At 27.8% G+C, this 22603-nt stretch overlaps 6 pseudogenes; 2 read left to right on the top strand and 4 right to left on the bottom strand.

Moving 5' to 3' along the window:
• The first annotated feature begins 1877 nt into the window (after positions 1-1877).
• On the top strand, positions 1878-2654 carry LOC145982429 (cytochrome c oxidase subunit 3 pseudogene; annotated as a pseudogene).
• A 1055-nt stretch (positions 2655-3709) lies between these two features.
• On the bottom strand, positions 3710-5211 carry LOC145982413 (NADH-ubiquinone oxidoreductase chain 5 pseudogene; annotated as a pseudogene).
• A 74-nt stretch (positions 5212-5285) lies between these two features.
• Positions 5286-7338, bottom strand: LOC145982412 (NADH-ubiquinone oxidoreductase chain 4 pseudogene; annotated as a pseudogene).
• Positions 7339-16103: 8765 nt separating this feature from the next.
• On the bottom strand, positions 16104-22403 carry LOC145982411 (NADH-ubiquinone oxidoreductase chain 4 pseudogene; annotated as a pseudogene).
• On the top strand, positions 17120-17896 carry LOC145982438 (cytochrome c oxidase subunit 3 pseudogene; annotated as a pseudogene).
• Positions 18957-20458, bottom strand: LOC145982380 (NADH-ubiquinone oxidoreductase chain 5 pseudogene; annotated as a pseudogene).
• Positions 22404-22603: the final 200 nt, after the last annotated feature.

The raw sequence follows: 22603 nt of genomic DNA, 5'->3' as shown, positions 1-22603 counted from the left end.
ATTATAATATTTATTACCTGAGAAGGTATGACAAGTGCCCGACCAACATTATTTAATCTACAACAAGCATCATCAATTGAATGGTATCAAATGTCACCTCCCTCTGAACATACATATTCAGAACTCCCAATACTACTTACTAACAACTAATTTTTAAGGTGGCAGAGAAGTGCATTGAATTTAAGCTTCAAATATAAGGAATATCCCTTACTTAAAAGTGGCAACCTGAAATCAAGTAGGATTACAAGATAGATCCTCCCCATTAATAGAACAAATAATATTTTTCCATGACCACACAATATTAATTTTAATTATAATTACAGTATTAGTAGGATACTTAATAGCATCATTATTTAATAACAAATTAACAAACCGAATACTTTTAGAAGGACAAACATTAGAAACAATATGAACAATTATACCAGCAATTACCCTAGTTTTTATTGCCCTACCCTCTCTACGTTTATTATACTTATTAAATGAAATTAATCAACCTTCATTGACCCTTAAAACTATTGGACATCAATGATATTGAAGTTATGAATACTCCGATTTTATAAGGGCAGAATTTGACTCATATATATCCCCAACAAATGAAATATCTATAGACTCATTTCGATTATTAGATGTAGATAATCGAACAGTATTACCAATTAACATAGATATCCGAGTACTAACTACATCTGCAGATGTATTACACTCATGAGCCATACCATCCATAGGGATTAAAATAGATGCCACCCCAGGACGACTTAACCAGGCAGGAGTAAATATTAGTCGAATTGGCTTATTTTTCGGACAATGTTCAGAAATTTGTGGTTCTAATCATAGATTCATACCAATTATTGTTGAAACTACAACTCACAAATCTTTTATTAATTGACTAATAAAAATTATACAAGAATCATTAGATGACTGAAAAGTAAGTAATGGTCTCTTAAACCACAAAATAGTAATATAACAACTACTTCTAATGAAAAGAGTTAGTTAATCTATAACATAGGAATGTCAAACCTAAATTATCTTTATAGATACTTTTTTATTCCACAAATATACCCATTAAATTGAATTATTCTATTTATAATATTTATATCAATTTATTTTCTATTTATAATCATCAATTATTATAATTATAATAAATTATTAAATAGTAACAACTTTAAAATAGAAAATAAACCAAAAATTAAATACGGAAAATGATAACAAGATTATTTTCATCATTCGATCCAACATCATCAATTATAAATATATCACTAAATTGAATAAGAACATTCCTGGGATTATTAATAATCCCAGCCCCATTTTGATTAATACAATCACGAACCTCTATATTATATAACATAATAATAATAAAGTTACATGAAGAATTTAAAACATTTTTAGGGATAATTAGTCACCAGGGAAGAACCCTAATATTTATTAGTATATTTTCAATAATCTTATTTAATAATTCAATAGGATTACTACCCTATGTATTTACTAGATCAAGTCACTTAGTATTTACCCTAACCCTGGCCCTACCAATATGATTATCATTTATATTATTTGGGTGAATCAATAATACAAAACATATATTAGCACACCTAGTACCGGAAGGTGTGCCAGCACTATTAATACCAATTATAGTAGGTATTGAAATAATTAGAAATCTAATTCGTCCAATAACTCTATCAGTGCGACTAGCAGCAAACATAATAGTTGGACATTTAATAATATCAATAATTGGAAATACAGGAACAATATTAGAAATTATTGGACTTTCAATATTAATTTTAGCACAAATTATATTAATTATTATAGAAACAGCCGTAGCATTTATCCAATCTTATGTATTTGCCTTATTAATTGCTATTTATTCTAGAGAATCAAAATAAACAATGTCAGCAAACCAAAACCACCCATATCACCTAGTAGATCAAAGCCCATGACCAGCAACAGGAGCTATTAGAGCAATAATATTAACAACAGGGATAATTAGATGATTTCACCAACAAAATATAATTCTATTATCAATAGGAATAACAACTATACTTCTTACAATAATTCAATGATGACGAGATATTTCACGAGAGGGAACATATCAAGGATTACATACAAATCAAGTTATAATAGGACTACGATGGGGCATAATTCTATTTATTATCTCAGAGGTATTATTTTTTGTATCCTTCTTTTGAGCATTTTTCCATAGAAGATTATCCCCAACAATTGAACTGGGGATATTATGACCACCAAGGGGAATTACTCCATTTAACCCAATACAAGTACCTTTATTAAATACAGCAATTTTACTAGCCTCAGGAGTAACAGTAACATGAGCCCATCATGGGTTATTAGAAAAAAACCACTCACATACAACGCAAGCCCTTATATTAACACTAATATTAGGAATATATTTTACTATTCTTCAGGCATATGAATATTATGAATCCCCCTTTACTATCGCTGATGCAGTATATGGATCCACATTCTTTATAGCAACAGGATTTCATGGGTTACATGTTATTATTGGATCAACATTCCTAGGGGTATGTTTAGCTCGACACATCTTATGCCATTTTTCACCAACACATCACTTCGGATTTGAAGCAGCAGCCTGATATTGACATTTCGTAGATGTAGTATGATTATTCCTTTATATTTCAATTTACTGATGAGGTAGATAATTTACTTAGTATATTTAAAGTACGCTTAACTTCCAATTAAAAAGATTATAATAAAATAAAGTAAATAATTAATATAATCATAAGTACCTCATTATTAATTATAATAATTACCTCAATTGTAATAATATTATCCACATTACTATCAAAAAAAATAATTACAGACCGAGAAAAAAGATCACCGTTTGAGTGTGGATTTGACCCAAAATCCTCAGCACGAATTCCATTCTCTATAAAATTCTTTCTAATTGCAGTAATTTTTCTAATTTTTGATGTAGAAATTACTATTACCAATAACAGTTATTATTACTAATTCAAAACTAATATATTGAATATGTGTTAGACTCCTATTCCTATTAATCTTGCTTTTAGGTTTATATCATGAATGAACCCAAGGATCACTAGAATGAGCATGCTAGAGTAATAGTTAATAATAATATTTGAGTTGCATTCAAAAGGTATTGAATAGTTCAATTTACTTTATTGAGCAAGAAGCAAAAGCAATCAGCTTCGACCTGAATAAATTGGTATATATTACCCTTGCTTATTTGACTGAAGCCAAAGGAAGGCGGCATATTAATGTTAATAATAAAATTAGGATTATCTCCTCAGTTAAGGGGTATATTATTAAGTGGGGGCTGCTAACTTCCATCTTTAGTGGTGAAACTCCATTAATACTCTCACACTATTTCTTTAGTATAAAATTACATTATCTTTTCATGATAAAGCTGAACTTTAAATAAGTTCAAGAAATGCCTATAGAATTATTTTATCTTTCCTAATAACTTCAATATTATGCTTTATTATAAGCTATATAAACACATATAAATTATTAATAAAATTACTATTAAAAATGAAAATATAAAATAAATATTAAAATAATTAGAATGTATTAATTGGATATTTAAAGAACCACTCCTTATATATTTATAGACTCCCTGTCCCCCCATAAGTTCACTTCATCCATAATCAACAGCCTTAATATATAGACCTCCAGTAATAAATGAACTACCAATTAATCCACCAGAGGATAAATAAGGTAAAAATCATATCCCCCCTAATAAATAATATATTATTTTATTATTAAAAAATGGATAAATTTCGAACAAGAAAGATGTAATATTATACCCAATTCACCCTCCCAATAAAATACATATAATTGCCCCTATTTTCAAACTAAGTGGGATAATAATAACAAAAACAGAAGGAAATATTAATCATATTAACCCAGAACCACCTACAATAGATAAGAATAATAGGCCTAACATACCTTTAAATATGCCTCATCCCCCATCATCTGAAAAGAATTGAAATGATATACCTCTATAAGATTTACCAACTAAATAATAATTTAATCGAAAACTATAGGCTATAGTTATACCCGTAGAAACTCATAATAAAACAAATATTACTAAATTAAAAGAAGATATACTTAATATTTCCAAAATTAAATCCTTAGAATAAAACCCAGCCAAAAACGGTATTCCACATAAGGCAAGACTAGAAATTATTATACAAGAAATAGTTATTGGTATTTTATTAATTAGACCCCCCATACAACGAATATCCTGAACATCCCCTATTACATGAATAACTACACCGGCACATAAAAACAATAAAGACTTAAATATAGCATGTGTCAATAAATGGAAAAATGATAACTCCTTTAACCCCACAGATAATGTTAACATTATTAACCCAAGTTGTCTTAATGTAGATAAAGCAATAATTTTCCTCAAATCATATTCAAAATTAGCACCAACCCCAGCTATAAATATAGTTAACCCTGACAGTAATAAGAGTATCCTACCAAAAACAGTATATATATCAGTATATCTCCAAAACGAATTAATAAATAAACTCCAGCAGTAACCAAAGTAGAAGAATGAACTAATGCAGAAACTGGGGTGGGTGCAGCCATAGCTGCCGGCAATCATGCAGAAAATGGAATTTGTGCACTCTTTGTTATCCCAGCAATAATAATAAATCTAGTAATTAATATTATATCAAAGTCAGAAACTAATCATAAATAATAGATATAATTTCAGCTACCATAATTTAATATTCAAGCAATAGATAATAAAATAAATACATCACCAATTCGGTTAGACAAAGCAGTTAATATTCCAGCAGAATAGGAACGAACATTCTGATAATAAATTACTAGGCAGTAAGAAACTAGTCCTAGACCATCCCATCCTAAAATAATTCTAATAATATTAGGAGAAATAATTAAAAACATTATAGACCCGACAAATAATAAAACTAAAATAATAAATCGATTTATATTATAATCCCCTTCTATATAAGAACCTCTATAATTAATAACCATAGAAGAGATATATATAACTAATCCTATAAAAATTAAAGATATTCAATCAAATAATATTGTTATGATAATACTAGAACTATTCAAATTAACAATATTTCACTCAATAAAAATTGTAATATCCCTAATTAAAAATATTATCCCTAATAATAATAAAATTATTCTACTAATTAATAAAATAATTGATACTATACTTGTAATAAAAAAATTAAAAACCATTGATCTAAGAACTTTTTAGCTACCAGTAAGTCCACAACTTACTATTCTACTTAAACTACTTAAATAATTTAAATTCAATGAAATATTGGAGAACAAAAAAAAATTAAAAAATTTAATGGAAATAAATGACAAAATAATAATAAATATTCACGAATGTTACTTCTTCAGCAAGAAAATACACCAGAGTAGTATATTCCATGTTGAGTGTAAGAATATAAATGTAAAGTATAACCAGCACTTAAAAAGGAGAGTAATGCAACACCTACAAAACTAAAGTAGGATCACCCAATAATTCTATTTAATAGACTTATTTCACCCAACAGATTAATAGAAGGGGGGGCAGCTATATTAGTAATTCTCAATATAAATCATCATAAAGATAATCTAGGAATATAACTAATTATCCCCCTATTAATTAATATACTACGACTACCTAATCGTTCATAAGTAATATTTACTAGACAAAATATTCCAGAAGAACAAAGACCATGTGCTACTATTAAAGTAAGACTACCATTTATTCCTCATGCCCCTATAGTTATAATCCCCATCAAAACAAGACCTATATGTGCTACAGATGAATATGCAACCAAAGCCTTTAAATCAATTTGACGTATACAAACAAGACTAATTATTCAAATTCCAACAATGCTAATACCAAATCAAAAAATATTATATTTAACAGCTAATCTCTCAATACAAGAAATAATTCGCAAAATCCCATACCCTCCGAGCTTTAATAAAATCCCAGCCAAAATCATAGACCCACTAACTGGAGCCTCAACATGAGCCCTAGGTAATCACAAATGAACCAAAAATATAGGTATTTTTACTAAAAAGGCAAACACCATTCTAATATATCAATATTAATATATCTAAATATATATATATATAAACCCCCCACCTTATAATTTAACATAAAAATACCAACCAAAAGAGGTAAAGAAGCAAGTAATGTATAAAAAAGTAAATATACCCCCGCTTGTACTCGTTCTGGCTGATACCCTCACCCTAAAATTAAAAATAAAGTAGGTACTAATGATCCCTCAAAAAACAAATAAAATAAAAAAAAAATTATTCTTATAAAAGTTAATATTAACAATAATAATAAAATAATTAACAAAAATATAAATCTACAAGGATAAAAATAAATAGATATAATACTATTTCTAGCCACTATTATTAAAAAAATAATTCAAATGCTAAGCAAAATTAAAGAGTAAGACATCACATCTAAGCCAATAAAATAACCAGCCCCCCATACTCCGATACCAAATCATACTATTAATAAAAACAAAAAACAACCAAAAATAATAGAAATTTGAACCACCATTCATAAAGAACTATTAAATCTCAAAAGGATTAAAAATATAAAATAAAAAATATATTTTAACATTTCAATAATACAAAAGAATTAAAATAATCATTACCATGAGTACGTGTAACTGATACTATAACAGATAGACCAAGAGCCCCCTCACATACACAAAACGAAATAAATAATAAACAAAAATAAGCTTCTTCCTGATTATTAATAAAATAATAAGTTATATATAAATATAAGGATAACACAATAAATTCAAGTCTTAATAGAGTTACTAATAAGTGCCTACGTTGAGAAATAAAGCATAAAAATCTAGTAAATAAAATAAATAATATAAATAATACTCTTAACATAAGTTTTTATAGTTTAATAAAAACAATGGTCTTGTAAATCATTAATGAATTAATAATTCTAAAATCATCAAGGAAGATATAATTACATCATCATTAGCTCCCAAAGCCAATATTTTTATTAAACTACCCCTTGATATTAAAATACAATTAATACTAATTACTGTTATATTAATATTAGCACTAATAATATTATATATAACACATTAACTATCTATGGGGATCACACTAATTATACAAACTATTACTGCATGCCTAACAATATCCACATTTTTAAAATCCACATACTTTCTTATGTATTATTTCTAGTATTTTTAGGAGGAATATTAGTTCTATTTATTTATACAACAAGACTTACACCAAATGAAATATTTAAAATAAGAACAAAAATAATAATTATGAGTGTAACTTTAATATTATTATGTTTATTTATATTAATAATAATAGACCCATTATTAACCCCCTCAATACTACAAAATATAGATACTTATACAACCTGAAGAAGTACACCACCCTTACCAGGAATAAAATTATACAATGAATCCATTATAATAATAACTACTATAACAGTAGTATATCTATTTATTACATTAATTGCAATTGTAAAAATTACTAGACTTTCACATGGGCCTCTAAAAATAATTAAATAATTACAAATGACAAAACCAGCACGGATTTATCACCCTCTACTCAAATTAGCAAATAATGCATTAGTAGACTTGCCAGCCCCACTAAATATTTATTATTGATGAAATTTTGGCTCACTCATAGGAATATGTCTTTCAATCCAAATCTTAACAGGTCTTTTTTTAGCAATACATTATATTTCAAGAACAGATTTAGCCTTTTCTAGAGTAATACACATCTGCCGAGATGTGAATTATGGGTGAATACTACGAACTATTCATGCTAATGGCGCCTCCATATTTTTTATTTGTATATATATACATGTTGGACGAGGAATATATTATGAATCCTACTTATATTTTCACACATGATCTATTGGGGTTATAATTATATTAGCAACAATAGCAACAGCATTTGTTGGATATGTATTACCATGAGGGCAAATATCATTTTGAGGTGCCACAGTAATTACTAATTTACTCTCGGCAATTCCATATTTAGGGACTACGTTAGTCCAATGAATTTGGGGGGGATTTGCAGTAGATAGTGCTACATTAACTCGATTCTTCGCCTTTCATTTTTTATTACCATTTATTTTAATAGCAATATCCATAATTCATCTACTTTTCTTGCATCAAACTGGGTCTAATAATCCACTATCTATTAATAGCAACATGGATAAAATTCCATTCCACCCATACTTCTCAATAAAAGATATATTAGGGTTTATACTTATAATTTTAAGACTAATACAACTCTCATTAATATTTCCAACAACCCTAGGAGACCCTGAAAACTTTACCCCTGCAAATCCACTAGTAACCCCAGTACACATTCAACCAGAGTGATACTTTCTGTTTGCATACGCCATTCTACGATCAATCCCAAATAATCTTGGAGGAGTAGTAGCACTAGTATTATCTATTATAATTTTATTTATTATACCAATACACCATAAAAGAAATTTTCGTGGACTACAATTTTATCCATTAAATCAAGTATTATTTTGATTAATATTTGCAACCTTTATTTTATTAACCTGAATTGGAGCCCGACCCGTAGAAACTCCATACATTACTACTGGGCAAGTATTAACAATTATATATTTTATATATTTCATTATATCCCCAGCAACCCTACTACTATGAGATAAAATCTTAAAAAAATGACTTCTTGACTGAAACTTTAAGTGTATGTCTTGGAAACATAAAATAGAATATAAATATTCTAGAAGTCTTCACATTCTAATTATTATGCAACTAAATATAAATTGATACAATCAACCCCCTAAAACCAACAAAAAAAATAAATAATTTAAAGAAACCGGAAGAAAACTTTTTCAAGCTAAATATATAAGTTTATCATAACGAAATCGTGGTAGTGTCCCTCGAATTCAAATATAAATAAATCCTAAAAAAATAACCCTTAAGTAAAAAAAATAAGAAAAGTGGTATCCCCCCAACAATAAAATTCTAAATAAAACACTTATAAATAAAATACTAGCATATTCAGATATAAAAATTAAAGCAAATCCACCAGCGCTATACTCAACATTAAACCCAGAAACAAGTTCAGATTCCCCCTCAGCAAAATCAAAAGGAGTCCGGTTAGTTTCAGCTAAACAAGAACTCAATCAGGCTAACGCCAACGGTAAAGCAATAAAGATAAACCATAAATAATCCTGAAAAACATTAAATAAAAGTAAATTATAGCCACCAATTAAAAAAATAAAAGATAGTAAAATTAATACTAATCTAACCTCATAAGAAATAGTTTGAGCAACGGCTCGAAGACCCCCAAGTAACGCATAATTAGAATTAGATGCCCACCCAGCAGATATTACTCTATACACTCCTATTCTCATACAACATAAAAAGAAAAATACCCCCAAATAAAAATTAAATAATAAGGTGTGATATGGAAAAACAACCCAAACAACCAAAGACAAAAATAAACTAAAAACTGGAGATATATAATATGGATAATAGTTTCTCAAAGTAGGTAATGTTTGCTCCTTAGTAAATAATTTAACTGCATCAGCAAAAGGCTGAAAAATACCACAAATCCCAACCCGATTAGGCCCCTTACGAATTTGAATATAACCTAAAACCCTGCGCTCAAATAAAGTAAAAAAAGCAACTCTAATTAAAACACATACAACTAAAATAATAAAAGAAATAACTCCAATAAATAAATCTGATATCATCTACTATAAAAAGAAATTTATCTTCATTATTGAATTCTAAATTCAATGCACTTCTCTGCCATAATAGTAATTATTATTAATCAATATTATATATATAATATAAGTATTTGGTCCTTTCGTACTAAAACACTTTTAATATTAAGAGATAGAAACCAACCTGGCTCACGCCGGTTTGAACTCAGATCATGTAAGAAATTAAAGGTCGAACAGACCATCAAATTTGAAATGCTACCCCCAAATGATATCTTAATCCAACATCGAGGTCGCAACCCCTCCTGTCGATATGATCTCTCAAGAAAGATTACGCTGTTATCCCTAAGGTAACTTATTCTTTAAATCACTAAAAATGGATCCAAATAACAAAAATTATTGAATATTAAATAAAAAAGAGCTAATTATTATCTTCCCTTCACCCCAACAAAATACTATTTAATAATATATATAATTATATTACTAATCAAAACATCATTAAAATAATATAAAGATCTATAGGGTCTTATCGTCCCCTTAAAAAAATAAAGCCTTTTCACTCTAAAGTAAAATTATATATTAATTAACTAAAGACAGTCTATTCCTCGTCCAACCATTCATTCTAGCCCCCAATTAAAAGACTAATGATTATGCTACCTTCGCACGGTCAAAATACCGCGGCCATTAAACAAAAGTCATTGTGCAGGTTATACTTCATATAAAAAATCATGAAAAGATGTTTTTGATAAACAGGCGAGAATAAATTTTGCCTAATTCCTTTAATTAATTAAGTAAATATACTAATAGAATCATAATTTCAAAATAAAACCAATTAAAACATATAATTAAGTAAGCAAGTAAAACCAAACTAAATTTTTAATAAAATTTCAAATAAATTATAACAAAATTACAAAAATTAGCAATCTCCAAACCAATAAATATAATAGTTTAATATAAAGTTATAACCAACATATTAACCAGAAGCACATCCCCCTAGTCATAACTAAACATTAATATTATAATATATATATATTAATATAAAAAATATTAAAATGCAAAGCTATATTAAATATAATTCCCTAATAACTAGATATAAGGTAAGTCGAATAACATTTTATTACAAATAACAATTTTAACAGAAAAATATAACACTTTTACCTTAAAATTAGTCTACTAGCTCCTCACCCTTCGAGAAAATAGAATATTCAATTAAAATTTAATCCTCAATGATACAAAAGGTACGATTATTGACATCTCCTGTAATAAAAATCAATATTTCATATATTTAATAAATCCCAACACTGTACTAATAACCTATAACAAACTAATTCATATACACTAAGTATATAACCAACCCCAATAAAATTACTTTTCATATAAAATCAACTTATAAACTAAATTCAAATAGTAATAAAATTTCTATCAAAATATGTCGAATTGCACGACTAACTACTCAATGTAAATGAATATTCTAACTAACAGAAATATTTTGATATTATATTCAAACTAGGTACACCTTCCGGTACACCTACTATGTTACGACTTATCTCACCTATATAAATGAGAGCGACGGGCGATGTGTGCATGCCCTAGAGCTAATAAACCAAAATGTTATTCTAAAACAAAATTACAATTAAATCCAATTTCAAATATAATTTCAATATATTATCCAAATCAACATAATGTAACCCATCTCCACCCACTAATAAGCTGCACCTTGACCTGAAATATATTTCAACAGAAAAAAAGAATATATATATTTAAATATTCAAATTACGGTGGTATACAAACTGATACTTTACAATAATAGGTCAAATAAAACGCGGAATATAGATTACGGGACAGGTTCCTCTAAATAGAATAAAGCACCGCCAAATTCTTTGAGTTTCAAGATCATAACTAATACTACTCAAACCAAATTTACAATGATAATAATAGGGTATCTAATCCTAGTTTAACATATCGCCTTTATAGAATTAATAAAAATAAAGAACAAATTATATTAAAAATTTCACCTAATAAATAAAATATAAACAACCAAAAATCAATTATTACTACAATTAAGCCAACAACTCTCCACTTATGTCCCCACGTCTAACCGCGGCAGCTGGCACGAATTTAGCCGGACAAAATAAATATTAAAATTTAAAATCCTGTAATCTAATTTACATTAAAATTAAACAAAACCACACACTGCGAACTAAATTCAAATACACCGTCTCAACCCATAAAAAGTTGGCGGAAATTTTCCCTCTCTTTAATAAATACATATGTAAAATTTAACTAGGGAATTTTAAGCTAGAATAAAACTTTAGTTCTAAAATCTAAAGAGAGGTTCTTTATTATTATATAGTATGTATTATATTAAATTAAATTATAATTAGAAATTATCTCACGAAAATTTCCTCCCTTTTTATTTTTACTCACTTTCCCATACTATATAGAACACAATTTTTTTTTCCCTCAAAATTGTGTTCTATATAGATATATTAACTTCTTTTTTCTCTAGACTCAATAAGTATTAAAATGACATGTTAATTAAGTCAATTACTTTAAGTTAGACTTCAAAAACTTTAAAAAAATTGGATAAAATTAAAAAGGATTCTGAAGTATTTTATATTATTTAATAAATAGGTTCTACTTATTGATCATAACAATAAAAGTCTAATAAATAGTATTATTAACCCACTATTATAACTTATATATAAATAAGATGTCTGAAAAAGGATTACCATGATAGGGTAAAGTATACATGAAATTTAACATGTTCTTATTAATTTATTTGTAACAAAAATGAATTTTTATAATTGAAAGAATTAAACTTTCTCCAATGGTATCAAACCCCATAGTGCATCATACACCAAAATATAATAAAAAGGTAAGCTAATTAAGCTAGAGGGCTCATACCCCACATATGAAGGTCTATAATTAATCCTTCCCTTTTTAATGCTCACAACCCCCAAGAAAATAATATTCCTATTGACCCTCACAATAGGAACCCTCCTTTCTATTTCTTCCACCTCATGATATGCAGCCTGAATAGGCTTAGAAATTAATCTAATATCTTTTATCCCATTAATTTCTACACCAAATAATCAACGAAATACAGAAGCATCACTTAAATACTTCCTAATTCAAGCATTAGCATCATCAATAATTTTGGCTGCAGCATTAATTATAATTAATGCTGCAAACTTCAATATACAGATCCAGCTTTTAACCATAGCTTTATTAATAAAAATAGGAGCTGCTCCATTTCACATTTGAATACCAGAAGTTATAGAAGGAATAACATGAATTAACTGCCTAGTAATAACAACTATTCAAAAAATTGCTCCATCAACATTGCTTAGTTATGTAATTGACAATTTAAACATAATTTTAATTTTAACAATTAGAACATCAGCAATTATTGGAGCAATTGGAGGATTAAATCAAACCTCGTTACGAAAAATTATAGCCTTTTCATCAATTAACCACATATCATGAATTATTCTAAGAATAACATCAGAAGATAATACCTGGTTAACATATTTACTACTATACATCCTTATAACTACCTCTACCATTATGTTATTTTCAATAAACAAAACATACTACGTCCATCAACTGTTTATATTAAAACTTCCGCCCATTAAAAAAATATCTTTATTCATATCAATATTATCTCTTGGTGGACTACCACCTCTACTAGGGTTTTTACCAAAATGGATAGTCATTATCCAAACAACCAACTTTAAGCAATTAATTATAATTATAATCCTAATTAGCATATCGTTGCTAACCTTATATTATTACTTACGAACCTCACTTACATCAATTTTAATAAATTATAAAACTAATATATGGAATATCATTACTTAAACTTAAAAGAACAAGTATTATCAGTAGTTACAATTTTTCTCTCAGTATGTGGACTACCTATAATCCAACCAATTTACATATCTCTATAAAATCTTTATAAGGTCTTAAGTTAATTTTAAACTAATGACCTTCAAAGTCATAAATAAGGGGTACTCTTTTAGGCCTTAATACATATATGTATCACCCTGAAATTGCAGTTCAAAATTATTATTCTTAACTATAAAGCCAAAATTTAATGAGAGAGTTTTAAACTCATACATAAATTTACAGTTTATCACCTATAACTTCAGTCATCTCATTCTTGCAACGATGATTATTTTCTACTAACCATAAAGATATTGATACAATATATTTAATTTTCGGAGTATGATCAGGAATAGTTGGAACATCATTAAGTATCTTAATCCGTATAGAATTAGGCCAACCAGGAAGTTTAATTGGAGATGATCAGATCTACAATGTGATTGTAACTGCACACGCATTTATTATAATTTTTTTCATAGTAATACCTATTATAATTGGGGGATTTGGAAACTGACTAGTACCTTTAATAATTGGAGCCCCAGACATAGCCTTCCCACGATTAAATAATATAAGATTTTGATTACTACCTCCATCATTAACTCTACTATTATCAGGAAGAATTGTAGAGAGTGGTGCAGGAACTGGTTGAACAGTATATCCTCCCCTATCTGCAGGAATTGCACATGCCGGAGCCTCTGTAGATTTATCAATTTTTTCATTACATTTAGCAGGAGTATCCTCTATTCTAGGGGCAGTAAATTTTATTACAACAGTAATTAATATACGAACTATAGGAATATCCATAGAACGAGTACCATTATTCGTATGGTCAGTAGTAATCACTGCAGTTCTACTATTATTATCACTACCAGTTCTAGCAGGAGCAATTACAATGCTATTAACAGATCGAAATTTAAATACCTCATTTTTTGACCCATCTGGTGGTGGAGACCCAATCTTATATCAACACCTATTCTGATTCTTTGGACACCCAGAAGTATATATTCTAATTCTACCGGGATTTTGAATAATTTCACATATTGTAACTCAAGAAAGAGGTAAAAAAGAAACATTTGGAGTTCTTGGAATAATTTATGCAATAATAGCAATTGGGTTCCTAGGATTTATTGTATGAGCACATCATATATTTACTGTAGGAATAGATGTTGATACTCGAGCATATTTTACTGCAGCTACAATAATTATCGCTGTACCAACAGGAATTAAGGTATTTAGATGAATTGCAACACTACATGGAACACAAATTAATTACTCTCCATCAATATTATGAGCATTAGGATTTATTTTCTTATTTACAATAGGGGGATTAACAGGAGTAGTATTAGCAAATTCATCACTAGACATTGTGCTGCATGACACATACTATGTTGTAGCACATTTTCATTATGTATTATCTATAGGAGCAGTATTTGCTATTATAGCAGGACTAGTACATTGATTTCCATTATTTACAGGAGTAATAATAAATCCAGATTGATTAAAAATTCAATTTATCTCAATATTTATTGGAGTTAACTTAACATTCTTCCCACAACATTTTCTAGGATTAAGAGGAATACCGCGACGATATTCGGATTATCCAGATGCATATACAATAAATGTTGTTTCAAGATTAGGATCAATCTTATCATTTACAGCAGTAATTATTATAAAATTTATTACCTGAGAAGGTATGACAAGTGCCCGACCAACATTATTTAATCTACAACAAGCATCATCAATTGAATGGTATCAAATGTCACCTCCCTCTGAACATACATATTCAGAACTCCCAATACTACTTACTAACAACTAATTTTTAAGGTGGCAGAGAAGTGCATTGAATTTAAGCTTCAAATATAAGGAATATCCCTTACTTAAAAGTGGCAACCTGAAATCAAGTAGGATTACAAGATAGATCCTCCCCATTAATAGAACAAATAATATTTTTCCATGACCACACAATATTAATTTTGATTATAATTACAGTATTAGTAGGATTCTTAATAGCATCATTATTTAATAACAAATTAACAAACCGAATACTTTTAGAAGGACAAACATTAGAAACAATATGAACAATTATACCAGCAATTACCCTAGTTTTTATTGCCCTACCCTCTCTACGTTTATTATACTTATTAGATGAAATTAATCAACCTTCATTGACCCTTAAAACTATTGGACATCAATGATATTGAAGTTATGAATACTCCGATTTTATAAGGGCAGAATTTGACTCATATATATCCCCAACGAATGAAATATCTATAGACTCATTTCGATTATTAGATGTAGATAATCGAACAGTATTACCAATTAACATAGATATCCGAGTACTAACTACATCTGCAGATGTATTTCACTCATGAGCCATACCATCCATAGGGATTAAAATAGATGCCACCCCAGGACGACTTAACCAGGCTGGAGTAAATATTAGTCGAATTGGCTTATTTTTCGGACAATGTTCAGAAATTTGTGGTTCTAATCATAGATTCATACCAATTATTGTTGAAACTACAACTCACAAATCTTTTATTAATTGACTAATAAAAATTATACAAGAATCATTAGATGGCTGAAAAGTAAGTAATGGTCTCTTAAACCACAAAATAGTAATATAACAACTACTTCTAATGAAAAGAGTTAGTTAATCTATAACATAGGAATGTCAAACCTAAATTATCTTTATAGATACTTTTTTATTCCACAAATATACCCATTAAATTGAATTATTCTATTTATAATATTTATATCAATTTATTTTCTATTTATAATCATCAATTATTATAATTATAATAAATTATTAAATAGTAACAACTTTAAAATAGAAAATAAACCAAAAATTAAATACTGAAAATGATAACAAGATTATTTTCATCATTCGATCCAACATCATCAATTATAAATATATCACTAAATTGAATAAGAACATTCCTGGGATTATTAATAATCCCAGCCCCATTTTGATTAATACAATCACGAACCTCTATATTATATAACATAATAATAATAAAGTTACATGAAGAATTTAAAACATTTTTAGGGATAATTAGTCACCAGGGAAGAACCCTAATATTTATTAGTATATTTTCAATAATCTTATTTAATAATTCAATAGGATTACTACCCTATGTATTTACTAGATCAAGTCACTTAGTATTTACCCTAACCCTGGCCCTACCAATATGATTATCATTTATATTATTTGGGTGAATCAATAATACAAAACATATATTAGCACACCTAGTACCGGAAGGTGTGCCAGCACTATTAATACCAATTATAGTAGGTATTGAAATAATTAGAAATCTAATTCGTCCAATAACTCTATCAGTGCGACTAGCAGCAAACATAATAGTTGGACATTTAAAAATATCAATAATTGGAAATACAGGAACAATATTAGAAATTATTGGACTTTCAATATTAATTTTAGCACAAACTATATTAATTATTATAGAAACAGCCGTAGCATTTATCCAATCTTATGTATTTGCCTTATTAATTGCTATTTATTCTAGAGAATCAAAATAACCAATGTCAGCAAACCAAAACCACCCATATCACCTAGTAGATCAAAGCCCATGACCAGCAACAGGAGCTATTAGAGCAATAATATTAACAACAGGGATAATTAGATGATTTCACCAACAAAATATAATTCTATTATCAATAGGAATAACAACTATACTTCTTACAATAATTCAATGATGACGAGATATTTCACGAGAGGGAACATATCAAGGATTACATACAAATCAAGTTATAATAGGACTACGATGGGGCATAATTCTATTTATTATCTCAGAGGTATTATTTTTTGTATCCTTCTTTTGAGCATTTTTCCATAGAAGATTATCCCCAACAATTGAACTGGGGATATTATGACCACCAAGGGGAATTACTCCATTTAACCCAATACAAGTACCTTTATTAAATACAGCAATTTTACTAGCCTCAGGAGTAACAGTAACATGAGCCCATCATGGGTTATTAGAAAAAAACCACTCACATACAACGCAAGCCCTTATATTAACACTAATATTAGGAATATATTTTACTATTCTTCAGGCATATGAATATTATGAATCCCCCTTTACTACCGCTGATGCAGTATATGGATCCACATTCTTTATAGCAACAGGATTTCATGGGTTACATGTTATTATTGGATCAACATTCCTAGGGGTATGTTTAGCTCGACACATCTTATGCCATTTTTCACCAACACATCACTTCGGATTTGAAGCAGCAGCCTGATATTGACATTTCGTAGATGTAGTATGATTATTCCTTTATATTTCAATTTACTGATGAGGTAGATAATTTACTTAGTATATTTAAAGTACGCTTAACTTCCAATTAAATAGATTATAATAAAATAAAGTAAATAATTAATATAATCATAAGTACCTCATTATTAATTATAATAATTACCTCAATTGTAATAATATTATCCACATTACTATCAAAAAAAATAATTACAGACCGAGAAAAAAGATCACCGTTTGAGTGTGGATTTGACTCAAAATCCTCAGCACGAATTCCATTCTCTATAAAATTCTTTCTAATTGCAGTAATTTTTCTAATTTTTGATGTAGAAATTGTATTACTATTACCAATAACAGTTATTATTACTAATTCAAAACTAATATATTGAATATGTGTTAGACTCCTATTCCTATTAATCTTGCTTTTAGGTTTATATCATGAATGAACCCAAGGATCACTAGAATGAGCATGCTAGAGTAATAGTTAATAATAATATTTGAGTTGCATTCAAAAGGTATTGAATAGTTCAATTTACTTTATTGAGCAAGAAGCAAAAGCAATCAGCTTCGACCTGAATAAATTGGTATATATTACCCTTGCTTACTTGACTGAAGCCAAAGGAAGGCGGCATATTAATGTTAATAATAAAATTAGGATTATCTCCTCAGTTAAGGGGTATATTATTAAGTGGGGGCTGCTAACTTCCATCTTTAGTGGTGAAACTCCATTAATACTCTCACACTATTTCTTTAGTATAAAATTACATTATCTTTTCATGATAAAGCTGAACTTTAAATAAGTTCAAGAAATGCCTATAGAATTATTTTATCCTTCCTAATAACTTCAATATTATGCTTTATTATAAGCTATATAAACACATATAAATTATTAATAAAATTACTATTAAAAATGAAAATATAAAATAAATATTAAAATAATTAGAATGTATTAATTGGATATTTAAAGAACCACTCCTTATATATTTATAGACTCCCTGTCCCCCCATAAGTTCACTTCATCCATAATCAACAGCCTTAATATATAGACCTCCAGTAATAAATGAACTACCAATTAATCCACCAGAGGATAAATAAGGTAAAAATCATATCCCCCCTAATAAATAATATATTATTTTTTTATTAAAAAATGGATAAATTTCGAACAAGAAAGATGTAATATTATACCCAATTCACCCTCCCAATAAAATACATATAATTTCCCCTATTTTCAAACTAAGTGGGATAATAATAACAAAAACAGAAGGAAATATTAATCATATTAACCCAGAACCACCTACAATAGATAAGAATAATAGGCCTAACATACCTTTAAATATGCCTCATCCCCCATCATCTGAAAAGAATTGAAATGATATACCTCTATAAGATTTACCAACTAAATAATAATTTAATCGAAAACTATAGGCTATAGTTATACCCGTAGAAACTCATAATAAAACAAATATTACTAAATTAAAAGAAGATATACTTAATATTTCCAAAATTAAATCCTTAGAATAAAACCCAGCCAAAAACGGTATTCCACATAAGGCAAGACTAGAAATTATTATACAAGAAATAGTTATTGGTATTTTATTAATTAGACCCCCCATACAACGAATATCCTGAACATCCCCTATTACATGAATAACTACACCGGCACATAAAAACAATAAAGACTTAAATATAGCATGTGTCAATAAATGGAAAAATGATAACTCCTTTAACCCCACAGATAATGTTAACATTATTAACCCAAGTTGTCTTAATGCAGATAAAGCAATAATTTTCCTCAAATCACATTCAAAATTAGCACCAACCCCAGCTATAAATATAGTTAACCCTGACAGTAATAAGAGTATCCTACCAAAAACAGTATATATATCAGTATATCTCCAAAACGAATTAATAAATAAACTCCAGCAGTAACCAAAGTAGAAGAATGAACTAATGCAGAAACTGGGGTGGGTGCAGCCATAGCTGCCGGCAATCATGCAGAAAATGGAATTTGTGCACTCTTTGTTATCCCAGCAATAATAATAAATCTAGTAATTAATATTATATCAAAGTCAGAAACTAATCATAAATAATAGATATAATTTCAGCTACCATAATTTAATATTCAAGCAATAGATAATAAAATAAATACATCACCAATTCGGTTAGACAAAGCAGTTAATATTCCAGCAGAATAGGAACGAACATTCTGATAATAAATTACTAGGCAGTAAGAAACTAGTCCTAGACCATCCCATCCTAAAATAATTCTAATAATATTAGGATAAATAATTAAAAACATTATAGACCCGACAAATAATAAAACTAAAATAATAAATCGATTTATATTATAATCCCCTTCTATATAAGAACCTCTATAATTAATAACCATAGAAGAGATATATATAACTAATCCTATAAAAATTAAAGATATTCAATCAAATAATATTGTTATGATAATACTAGAACTATTCAAATTAACAATATTTCACTCAATAAAATTTGTAATATCCCTAATTAAAAATATTATCCCTAATAATAATAAAATTATTCTACTAATTAATAAAATAATTGATACTATACTTGTAATAAAAAAATTAAAAACCATTGATCTAAGAACTTTTTAGCTACCAGTAAGTCCACAACTTACTATTCTACTTAAACTACTTAAATAATTTAAATTCAATGAAATATTGGAGAACAAAAAACAATTAAAAAATTTAATGGAAATAAATGACAAAATAATAATAAATATTCATGAGTGTTACTTCTTCAGCAAGAAAATACACCAGAGTAGTATATTCCATGTTGAGTGTAAGAATATAAATATAAAGTATAACCAGCACTTAAAAAGGAGAGTAATGCAACACCTACAAAACTAAAGTAGGATCACCCAATAATTCTATTTAATAGACTAATTTCACCCAACAGATTAATAGAAGGGGGGGCAGCTATATTAGTAATTCTCAATATAAATCATCATAAAGATAATCTAGGAATATAACTAATTATCCCCCTATTAATTAATATACTACGACTACCTAATCGTTCATAAGTAATATTTACTAGACAAAATATTCCAGAAGAACAAAGACCATGTGCTACTATTAAAGTAAGACTACCATTTATTCCTCATGCCCCTATAGTTATAATCCCCATCAAAACAAGACCTATATGTGCTACAGATGAATATGCAACCAAAGCCTTTAAATCAATTTGACGTATACAAACAAGACTAATTATTCAAATTCCAACAATGCTAATACCAAATCAAAAAATATTATATTTAACAGCTAATCTCTCAATACAAGAAATAATTCGCAAAATCCCATACCCTCCGAGCTTTAATAAAATCCCAGCCAAAATCATAGACCCACTAACTGGAGCCTCAACATGAGCCCTAGGTAATCACAAATGAACCAAAAATATAGGTATTTTTACTAAAAAGGCAAACACCATTCTAATATATCAATATTAATATATCTAAATATATAAATATGTAAACCCCCCACCTTATAATTTAACATAAAAATACCAACCAAAAGAGGTAAAGAAGCAAGTAATGTATAAAAAAGTAAATATACCCCCGCTTGTACTCGTTCTGGCTGATACCCTCACCCTAAAATTAAAAATAACGTAGGTACTAATGATCCCTCAAAAAACAAATAAAATAAAAAAAAAATTATTCTTATAAAAGTTAATATTAACAATAATAATAAAATAATTAACAAAAATATAAATCTACAAGGATAAAAATAAAAAGATATAATACTATTTCTAGCCACTATTATTAAAAAAATAATTCAAATGCTAAGCAAAATTAAAGAGTAAGACATCACATCTAAGCCAATAAAATAACCAGCCCCCCATACTCCGATACCAAATCATACTATTAATAAAAACAAAAAACAACCAAAAATAATAGAAATTTGAACCACCATTCATAAAGAACTATTAAATCTCAAAAGGATTAAAAATATAAAATAAAAAATATATTTTAACATTTCAATAATACAAAAGAATTAAAATAATCATTACCATGAGTACGTGTAACTGATACTATAACAGATAGACCAAGAGCCCCTTCACATACACAAAACGAAATAAATAATAAACAAAAATAAGCTTCTTCCTGATTATTAATAAAATAATAAGTTATATATAAATATAAGGATAACACAATAAATTCAAGTCTTAATAGAGTTACTAATAAGTGCCTACGATGAGAAATATAGCATAAAAATCTAGTAAATAAAATAAATAATATAAATAATACTCTTAACATAAGTTTTTATAGTTTAATAAAAACAATGGTCTTGTAAATCATTAATGAATTAATAATTCTAAAAACATCAAGGAAGATATAATTACATCATCATTAGCTCCCAAAGCCAATATTTTTATTAAACTACCCCTTGATATTAAAATAAAATTAATACTAATTACTGTTATATTAATATTAGCACTAATAATATTATACATAAAACATCCACTGTCTATGGGGATCACACTAATTATACAAACTATTACTGCATGCCTAACAATATCCACATTCTTAAAATCCACATGACTTTCCTATGTATTATTTCTAGTATTTTTAGGAGGAATATTAGTTCTATTTATTTATACAACAAGACTTACACCAAATGAAATATTTAAAATAAGAACAAAAATAATAATTATGAGTGTAACTTTAATATTATTATGTTTATTTATATTAATAATAATAGACCCATTATTAACCCCCTCAATA

This window comes from Lepisma saccharinum, unplaced genomic scaffold (genome assembly GCF_977018435.1).
Source record: "Lepisma saccharinum unplaced genomic scaffold, izLepSacc3.1 HAP1_SCAFFOLD_162, whole genome shotgun sequence".
Classification (NCBI taxonomy): Eukaryota; Metazoa; Arthropoda; class Insecta; order Zygentoma; family Lepismatidae; genus Lepisma; species Lepisma saccharinum.
The sequence above is the reverse complement of the archived record's forward strand: the minus strand, read 5'-3'. Positions and strand labels throughout refer to the sequence as shown.